Below are 10,817 nucleotides of genomic sequence, written 5' to 3'. Positions count from 1 at the left end.
TGAGGCGCTGGGATCTGCAGCTGGGCCTGAACAGGTGGCTCCGGTTCGCGGCCATACATAAGGAAAAAGGGGGAAAATCCCGTCGCAGCATGGGGGGCCAACCGGTATGCTGACAGGACCCCCTGGATTTTCAAATCCCAATCTGTCTGTGAGTCAGAAACGTGCTGCGACAACATCGACGTGATGGTACGATGCAACCGCTCGACCATCCCGTCGGTTTGTGGGTGATATGGGGAGGTGCGAATCTTTTTAGTGCCAAGGATCTCACAGACCTGTTTGAGCAATTTGCTTGAAAATTTTTTACCCTGGTCGGTCAGCAGCCGCTCGGGAGCACCTTTGTCAAGGACATAGCCCTGGACAAAGGCCTCCACGATGGCTGCCGCCGACTGGTTGGCCAGGGGCCAGGCCATAGGCCAGCGCGTGAAATATTCAACACCGGTTAGCAAATACCTATTTCCCCTGGGGGTGGCGGGGAACGGTCCTAGAATGTCCAGCGCGACGAGTTCGTTTACCCGGGAAACCCTGATAGATTGCAGGGGCGGGTTCGACTCCTTCGCTGGTGGTTTGCGCTGCGCACACTTAGGGCACGATCCTAATAGATCCCCGACATCCCTCGTCATGCCCGGCCAAAAGAAGTCAAGTTGGAGCAAAGCCAGGGTCTTTTGGGTACCCAGGTGGAGGAGGCGCTCGTGAGCGGCCCACACCACCCTACCCCGTAACCCCGAAGGGACCACTAGCCGGTGTCTACGGGATTTCCCGTCCCAATGCATTAACAACCCACCGAGCATTTCCCATGCGTCGGCATCACCCCTCCCCCGCCCCCGGTCCCTGACGCGGCGGCGCAACGCAAGGAGGGAAGTATCTTCCATTTGCAACCGACCCCATTCCGTAGCAGGCAACCCCAACAGGGAATCAGAACCCTGTTGTGCGATGGAATTTGTCATTGGTGCTACGCCGTCAGTAGCCGCCAAGACTGGGACAGCCAATTCAGCAGGATGCCTGCACCGACCCGACCCCAGGAGGCATGCGCATTCGGGGGTGGTCGGCATGCGTGACAGGGCGTCCGCGTTGGTGTGGCGAACGCCCTTACGGTACGTGGTCTGAAAATCAAAATCCTGGAGAACCTCCAGCCATCGAGACAATTGACCCGATGGTTGTTGGACTCGCAGGGCGTACTGTAGCGCCGCATGGTCTGTACGGACGGTGAAACACTGTCCGTACAGATATGGCCGGTACTGCTGGATGAAGTAGACAATTGCCAGCAGTTCCCGACGCGTCACACAATATCGTTGCTCCGCTGGAGACAACACTCGGCTTCCGTACGTGACCACCCGTTCCACGCCATCAACCACCTGGGATAGCACGCCCCCAATACCTGTGTTGCTCGCGTCGGTATCGAGCACAAAGGGCTTCGAAAAATCGGGATAAACCAGGGGAGGGGCATTAACCAGAGCGTCCCGAAGTGAGCGGAACGCAGCCTCCTCCTCCTGTCCCCAATGGAAGCGGACCCCACTTCTGACACCAGATGTAGTACCGTCGAACACAGGTCGACACCCGGGGTTGAGGCACACTCATGTTTATTATAACTTCACACTCGGCACAGGGCAACGTATACTGGAGGGGGTAGCGGCCCCCTCACCCGGATAACTGGGGACACACCCTGGCTATCCCTAACCTACCCCCGAGTCCTCCACTAACGGGCTAGGGGAGGCTATCTGGCCCGACACTGGCGAGTCGGGCTACGGTGCCTGGAGTCCCAGAGTGCTGACTCTGGTTCACAGGACCACGCCACTGGCTCTGACCTGCGCGGCCCTTACAAGGGCGGCGTTCCAGGGGAGACCAGGGCTCTCACTAGGCAGGTCTTCAGTCTTCAGGAGTCACCACCACATTCTGCCCCGAGCCCTCCGGCTCATCCCCTTATATCTCGAACCCCTCCCCCCCGCTGGGGTACCATCTGCGGACGTCGGTGCGAGCACCCTCCCGTGTGCTCACTAAGCCCCGCCCACTGTGCTAGTTTCTCATAGGATCCCATACATATCACCCCTACACATCTCACCTCCGTAAGACCCCTACATCACCCCCCCCTGTACAGCTCGCAGCCGTCCCGGCTGCAACGTTGACAATAAAAGTTAAACCCCTCTCCATCCCCCAGCGTGTGCCTCATTTTTTTTTTAACAATAACGCAACGAGAAGAACAACAGGAAGGAAAAATAACCCGACGAACCCGACGAACCCGACGAACCCGACGAACCCCGCCCGAATAAATACGAAATCCGTAATACGAGCGTATATACACGTGTTTCTTAACCTGGAATCCCCCCCAGCACACCCAGAACACACACACACACACAGCACGCCCAACAGTCGTACAATGCAACGTGCCGGGAACACAGCACGGACGCCCCACACCGTGAGCACAACATGCGAATGAACATCGAAAAAGAGAAACCAAAAGAAATACCCCCATCAAAAATATTTTTTTTTCTAATTTCCTCACAAGAGTTTTCGCATTTTTGCGCGCGTCCTCGCCGCAGGCCCGTCACACGGGACAGGCCCGACCGGCAGGTCGTCGGCCGGCAGGTGTTCATCACCGAGAGAGTCTGTTGCTGACGTCGCAAGACCCTCAGCATTTCCTGTGGGGGTCGTCGGGCGTGAGCCCGTCACTCCCGGTGCACCTGTGGGTGGTACAGCCGGCAGCACGTTAGGCGAGAGAACCCGAGACGACCTCCCTGAGTCGGACGCCCCCCCACATGTTTGGCCACGCGCGTGTGTAGTGGGACCTCGCACCGCAACGAAGGGTTTTAGCCTGGAGGGGTGTACAAACCACCGGCGCCTCCCCCATTGAATGCGCACGCACTGAGGTCTCAGGACCTCAACCACCTCGACGGGACCCCGCCATGGTCGCAGCAGTTTAGAGGAGGACGCGAGCGGTACCTGGGGACAGTGCAACCATGCCCTGTCCCCCGGCTTCCACTGTAGCACATGCGCGCGAGCCATCCTGAGGCGCTCATTAGCCCTCTGCCGCCTGTCAGAATTTTGCATGGCAGCATCCCGCGCTTCCGTTAATCTTTCCAGGTTGAATTTAACATGTTCGGCCAATTGAGTTTTTCCCTGAGGCGCTGGGATCTGCAGCTGGGCCTGAACAGGTGGCTCCGGTTCGCGGCCATACATAAGGAAAAAGGGGGAAAATCCCGTCGCAGCATGGGGGGCCAACCGGTATGCTGACAGGACCCCCTGGATTTTCAAATCCCAATCTGTCTGTGAGTCAGAAACGTGCTGCGACAACATCGACGTGATGGTACGATGCAACCGCTCGACCATCCCGTCGGTTTGTGGGTGATATGGGGAGGTGCGAATCTTTTTAGTGCCAAGGATCTCACAGACCTGTTTGAGCAATTTGCTTGAAAATTTTTTACCCTGGTCGGTCAGCAGCCGCTCGGGAGCACCTTTGTCAAGGACATAGCCCTGGACAAAGGCCTCCACGATGGCTGCCGCCGACTGGTTGGCCAGGGGCCAGGCCATAGGCCAGCGCGTGAAATATTCAACACCGGTTAGCAAATACCTATTTCCCCTGGGGGTGGCGGGGAACGGTCCTAGAATGTCCAGCGCGACGAGTTCGTTTACCCGGGAAACCCTGATAGATTGCAGGGGCGGGTTCGACTCCTTCGCTGGTGGTTTGCGCTGCGCACACTTAGGGCACGATCCTAATAGATCCCCGACATCCCTCGTCATGCCCGGCCAAAAGAAGTCAAGTTGGAGCAAAGCCAGGGTCTTTTGGGTACCCAGGTGGAGGAGGCGCTCGTGAGCGGCCCACACCACCCTACCCCGTAACCCCGAAGGGACCACTAGCCGGTGTCTACGGGATTTCCCGTCCCAATGCATTAACAACCCACCGAGCATTTCCCATGCGTCGGCATCACCCCTCCCCCGCCCCCGGTCCCTGACGCGGCGGCGCAACGCAAGGAGGGAAGTATCTTCCATTTGCAACCGACCCCATTCCGTAGCAGGCAACCCCAACAGGGAATCAGAACCCTGTTGTGCGATGGAATTTGTCATTGGTGCTACGCCGTCAGTAGCCGCCAAGACTGGGACAGCCAATTCAGCAGGATGCCTGCACCGACCCGACCCCAGGAGGCATGCGCATTCGGGGGTGGTCGGCATGCGTGACAGGGCGTCCGCGTTGGTGTGGCGAACGCCCTTACGGTACGTGGTCTGAAAATCAAAATCCTGGAGAACCTCCAGCCATCGAGACAATTGACCCGATGGTTGTTGGACTCGCAGGGCGTACTGTAGCGCCGCATGGTCTGTACGGACGGTGAAACACTGTCCGTACAGATATGGCCGGTACTGCTGGATGAAGTAGACAATTGCCAGCAGTTCCCGACGCGTCACACAATATCGTTGCTCCGCTGGAGACAACACTCGGCTTCCGTACGTGACCACCCGTTCCACGCCATCAACCACCTGGGATAGCACGCCCCCAATACCTGTGTTGCTCGCGTCGGTATCGAGCACAAAGGGCTTCGAAAAATCGGGATAAACCAGGGGAGGGGCATTAACCAGAGCGTCCCGAAGTGAGCGGAACGCAGCCTCCTCCTCCTGTCCCCAATGGAAGCGGACCCCACTTCTGACACCAGATGTAGTACCGTCGAACACAGGTCGACACCCGGGGTTGAGGCACACTGATGTTTATTATAACTTCACACTTGGCACAGGGCAACGTATACTGGAGGGGGTAGCGGCCCCCTCACCCGGATAACTGGGGACACACCCTGGCTATCCCTAACCTACCCCCGAGTCCTCCACTAACGGGCTAGGGGAGGCTATCTGGCCCGACACTGGCGAGTCGGGCTACGGTGCCTGGAGTCCCAGAGTGCTGACTCTGGTTCACAGGACCACTCCACTGGCTCTGACCTGCGCGGCCCTTACAAGGGCGGCGTTTCAGGGGAGACCAGGGCTCTCACTAGGCAGGTCTTCAGTCTTCAGGAGTCACCACCACATTCTGCCCCGAGCCCTCCGGCTCATCCCCTTATATCTCGAACCCCTCCCCCCCGCTGGGGTACCATCTGCGGACGTCGGTGCGAGCACCCTCCCGTGTGCTCACTAAGCCCCGCCCACTGTGCTAGTTTCTCATAGGATCCCATACATATCACCCCTACACATCTCACCTCCGTAAGACCCCTACACAGTGTCAAGAACGCGTCAGTCTCTGGCTGGCCCCAATGAAACAACTGTCCCTTCGCCGTGAGCGCATGCAAGGGCTTAGCGATGGTTGCAAAGTTCTCGACGAAACGGCGGTAATAGGAAACAAACCCCACGAATCTGCGGACTTCAGGCATGGACGTGGGTGTTGGCCAATGATGGACGCACGCCGTTTTGTTGGGATCTGTCGCGACCCCCGACGCATTTACGACATGCCCCAGGTATTCAACGGAGGAGTGAACCAAATAGCACTCGGAGGGTTTTAATTTGAGCTTGGCGTCCCGGATTTTCTAAAACACCTGTCGCAACCGGGTTAAGTGCTCCTCGAATGTGCGAGCGAACATGATCACATCATCGAGATATATGAGGCACGACACCCACTGTAATCCAGCGAGCACCAGCTCCATCAATCGCTGGAAAGTAGCGGGAGCCGTCGGCAAACAGTTGAAATGAAAGAGACCCTGAGGCGTTCTGAAAGTCGTTTTCGGTCTCAATTCCGCATCTAGTGGTAGCTGCCAGAATCCTGCCAAAAGGTCTAATGTGGAGAAAATGTTTGCTTCTGCGAGGGCATCCAATGAGTCGTCTATGCGCGGGAGCAGGTAGGCGTCCGCCAAGGTAAGTTTGTCCAGCCGCCTGAAGTCTACTAAAAAACGCAAAGACCCATCCGATTTCTTAACCAATAGAACCGGTGCCCCCCCTCGGATTCGTCGATGGCGATATGATGTCTGACTCCTTCTCCTGCACTGCCTGCCGCACATGCTCCTCCCTAGGATCCATCCTATAGGAGTTCTGCCGAATGGGTGGCGCATCGCCCGTTTCAATGTGGTGCTCCATGAGCGTCGTGCGACCAACATCGTAGGGACCCTGACTGAACACGTCTGCAAAGTCACTCAACAAAGTCCTGAGCTACCCCGAATCCCTTTCCGACAGATTGGTGTTCTGTGCCAAGAGCGCAACTATCCATGCCGTGTCCTCTGCGCCGACCGACGGGCCATGCAATTGCACATTGTTGACGGTGTGCGCCTCAGGGTTCGAATGCATGGGACTGACATTTGCGAACAAGGTCCCTTCCTGAATTGTTACGGGGGTGTCGGCCGTGTTGAGGACCTGCATGAACAGAGGCTGATTCCTGCACACGAGCTGCTGCTAAGCAATGGCGATCCACCACCGACGATAATGCGGAGACAATGAGCGGTGCCATCCGACCGGGAAGTGATGAGCGAGGTGCGATATCGGAGTGGCACCAAGACCTGTGCAGCAAGCGGGATCGAGACCGTAGTCCTGACCAGCGTCTGAACTCACGGAAGCTGCTTCAGTTGCCCGTCTGGGCGCAAGAAATACAAGCGACCCCCCGACGGGGTCTCGACATAGCCTTTGTCCATCAGAATGCATGAGCCCCAACAGGTCCGTGCCCAGCAAGCAGGGAACCGTGAGCACACTGGAGACCAGTACTGGAGCATGTACCTCCAGCTCCCCGATGCGAACCGGCACTACCACTTGGCCCAATATCCCCATACTTCTCCCATTTGCGGCTATGTACCTGGCCTGCACCGGCGCGAGACGACGCTGTCCCTCTGGTAACAAGTCAAAGATACGCAGGGATATGATGCTGGCCGACGCACCCGTGTCGACTAACACACGGACGCTAACCCCTGCCACCGAGCCTACCAACACGGACGTCCTCCCCGTGGCCGCCACCACCCTTCTGGCCAACCGACGCCACTTTTTAACTGTGTCCGGCCATGGGCCCGGACCGTCAGCGGGAATCCTAGCCTGCGCCCCCAAGTAATGAAATGCGTGATGGGGTGAACATGGCATGTATGGTTCTGGCCGGGTGTCCGAGGTGTCAGCACTCGCCTGAGTAGGATAGGCTGTGGACCGAGGCTAACGATCCCGGCTGGTCATCCCCGGTGCACTCGTCCTGCTGCGGCATCCGCGGGCAATGTGTCCCTCCCGCCCGCAGCAGTGGCAGATGACGTCGTCGGTGACCCGAGGATGATCTCCTGCCTCGCAAGGTGCCCATCGCCGGGGTCGTCGCTCCGCTTCCCGCGGGATCCTCGTGTACTGCCACAGGGCCGCCACCATCTCTCCCTCATCCTCCTCCGCCAGCAGCGCGTGTCTGGTTGGAGGCCGTGGCCGCTCCTCGACGTCACCGCGATCAGACGCGACATGTGCCACAGCTCGTGCGGGTCCCGCCATCTCCTCGTAAGCGCAGAGATGGCATGCGACCCATAGCGAGGTGCGGACTTCCTCCTCCACCACCAGCAGCATCACTCCCACCTTCCGTGCCATGGCAAGGAGCCGCTCCGCCACCAGCGAGTCCAGGGTCGGCTCGTTGAGCCGCGGGAATGCGGTCGCCAACAGTTCCGTCCTGAAGACCAGGAGCGATTCGGAGGCTTCATGCTGGCGGTCTTGAAATCTCTGGCGCACCCCGGACGGAGGGTCCAACATGTCCGCCATCTCCTTGTGGACACCCTGCAGGGTTCCTCTTTTTGCAGCCGGAATCCAGTCGAACACCACCAGCGCGGGGTCGTCCAACACAGTGGGCAGCATCGTCAGGGCTTGCTCCTCCATCCACCTCATTGCCCGGGCGCCTGTCTCGAACCGGCAGACGAAAGTGCGCCATTCTCCCGATCTGGACGCAAACTTCCGTATCGCGATCAGCTGGCGGCTCCATCCTGGTCCTTCCTCCGCAGGCTGCCTCGGCTGAGGTTCCGGCTGACTCTCGCCTCCGGCTGCCGCTGCTGTCGAAGAATCTCAGGAGGACAGACTCGAGTATTCTCCCAGGTCCCGCGCAGGACGCACAGTCGGCGGCGTCGCTGATGCTGCTCCATCCCCGGAGAGATGCTGCGGAGTGCTTGGTCGGGAAGGCTGAACGTGGTCCCAGTCTCCTCGCTGGGGAGGTATTGCGGCTGAGGTTCCCCCCGCTCGTTCGAGCTCAGGACCCATCTGGCTAAGCAGCGCGGTGACTGCCTCCAGCAGCAGATCCATCCTCTGATCGCTCGAGGATGATCTGCGGCGAAGGCGGCGGCGCTGTGTCTGCACCGCCGGGTTGGTGGAGGAAGGTGGCCACACGGGACGAGCAGCTGCGACGGATCTCGTCGATGAGCTGGGAGACGAATCCCGACTCATCGGTTCCATTTCAGAGCAAATCTCGTCCTGGGCACCTAGAGTGTCTTCTTGCTGTGTCTCCCCCCTTGGGTTCTTGCGTCGGTTGAGGCGAGACATCCCACCGCTGCCACCAGATGAAGAGGAGTCGGAGAATGGTTAAAGTACTTCTTTAATTCACCAACGCACAGCAACACTCGTTCCAAGACCAACCTCGAACACACGTCCCACAGCCCTTTAACCCCTGTATCTCCACCCTCGCTCCCAATACACATTCACGGCAGGCTCGCCCGGTCCGGGTGACGTCACTGCCCTTTAACTCCTGACCCCCATCCCGCGCATTCTCGTGCGTGTGATTGGTTTGTGTTATCGTGAGAGCGGAGATGTCGTGTCTGCGTGGTGCGTGTGCGTAAGGGTGGCTCGCAGATCTCTTACACTTGTGTAGTGACATAGAACGGTCACTACTGTGTCGGCCTGTACGAAGGCTGGGGGCCCCAAGGGGGTGCCTGGGGGTCACGTGGTGGAGGGATCCGGACCTTCCCAGAGGTGGGGGAAGTGAGGCGTGTCCTGGGAAGGGAGGCGTGGCCTGGAGAGAGCCAGTCACGTCGGGGCGGAGCCGGCCCCGCCAAAGCAGATATAAGCGTGGTGTGAACGCAGAGCGAGGCTGTTGGACTGTACTCCAAAGAGAAGACATCATCGGTCGTCAAGTCCCGAGTCGTCGTCCTGGGCCAGGCAGGCCGTTGCCTGCCTGGTCCAGTCTGTGCCGCGTTCCAGAGTGTTAGTGAGTTGAGGAAGGTGGTCACCACCTCATGTACAGTGTTATATTACTTACCGTTAATAAATAGTGTTGCCTCCAAACTGCGTGTGTGTGCACCTAATTCGAACCCACTACATTTGGCGTCAGAAGTTGTGGAAAAATAAATATTGCTAGGTGTTATCCTAGGGAAGTAAAATGGGCACACGAAAAACAAATATAAAACTCACCTGGACGCCTTCGTAGAACGGGGACGGTGTGACGACCATCCTTCGGACAGCCCCGGGGATGGCAGCCCCGGTGAGAGAGAGAGAGATGGCGCTGCACGCGGAGTGGCGGGACTGGCATCGCACCGCTGCTTCGCCGCCATTGGGAACGGAGCAATGGAGCCGCGAGGAGAGGACACCGTGGTCTCTGTGGGGGCTGGCGGGGGGAGGCCCGGGCATGCGGGCCACGCGGTGGGGCCGCCAACTCGAGGGCTGGTCGGGGCGCGGTTCCCGCCAAAACGCCGCTCCCGCCAACTCGAGGGCTGATCGGGGCGCGGTTCCCGCCAAAACGCCGCTCCCGCCAACTCGGCGGCTGGTCGGGGCGCGGTTCCCGCCAAAACGCCGCTCCTGCTGCCGAAATGCCGCTCCTGCCGACATCAACACCTGCAGAGGGGGAGTTCCAGCCTTCTGCTCGAGCGCAAGAGGTGGATGGGTTCGCAAGAGCAGGCCGTGTTCACCATGAAAGATTCTTCGGGCCGTCCCAGTGCTCCACCTTGCCGCCCTCCGCTATTCACAGTTTGCCAGGCGAGTCGTGACATGACAAGCACCCGGCCCCAAGAAAAATAATAATAACTTCACCCATCTTGCGTGTGCCGGGTTGCGATCGCGGGTGTTTTTTTTACTCGCTGGTTTGCGGAGCGTGTTCGTCCGGTTGTGTGCGTGATAAATTGACGCGGCTTCCATGCGGGTGTCTGCTTGTAACAAGTGTTGTTGTTAATTACGGCGTCGAGATCGGTATCTTCTTGGTGTAGTTAATGATTAATTCGTTGTTGGGTGTCCCGAGCTCTGTTGATATCCTGTAGGTTGCCTTGTTAATGACTCGTGTTGTTACATCGTTTTGTTGCGAAATCGCCATTGTTATTGTGTATACTGTATGGAGTTTCGCTCGTGATTGTCACGTGTAACTGTCAAAAACTTTGATCGTCATTGTTGCCAAGGTACAGACCGTATGGAGCTTTGCTCGAAATTGTTAACAGTGTATGGACTGTTGGGTACTTGCTTGTGATTATTTACTATGTACGGATTGTCTGGAGTATTGATTGTGTGTTGCCATGTGGGGACTAGATGGAGCATTGCTCCAAATGATTGACTGTACGAACTTCGTATACTGCATATACTGTATTAATCAATTCGGCGATTCTTGGGGTTTGTGTCTAGTTTTTTTTCTCTCAAAATTCGAATGCCCTGAGTCCCATGGGGTTAATGTTGAAGGGGATTTTGAAATGACAGGTTCGGTTTGTTTCAAACTCACTGGTTGGTTCCTGTCCGTTGTTGCACAGATTATGTCTTTTGTGCAGGAATGCCCCTTGTGTTCTACATGGATCGGGGTGCGTTTCCGTTAATTGCTGTCAAATTGCGTTGCTCTCTCCACTCGGTTGGTACAGCTGCATGCTGCAATGCGAGTCTCGGAGATGATGTGTACGGATACGGGATGTGAGGTGTATTGTTGTGACCATTGAATATTCGGGATCGTCACAAATTGTGCG

This window comes from Lampetra fluviatilis, chromosome 18 (genome assembly GCF_964198595.1).
Source record: "Lampetra fluviatilis chromosome 18, kcLamFluv1.1, whole genome shotgun sequence".
Lineage (NCBI taxonomy): Eukaryota > Metazoa > Chordata > Hyperoartia > Petromyzontiformes > Petromyzontidae > Lampetra > Lampetra fluviatilis.
The sequence above is the reverse complement of the archived record's forward strand: the minus strand, read 5'-3'. Positions refer to the sequence as shown.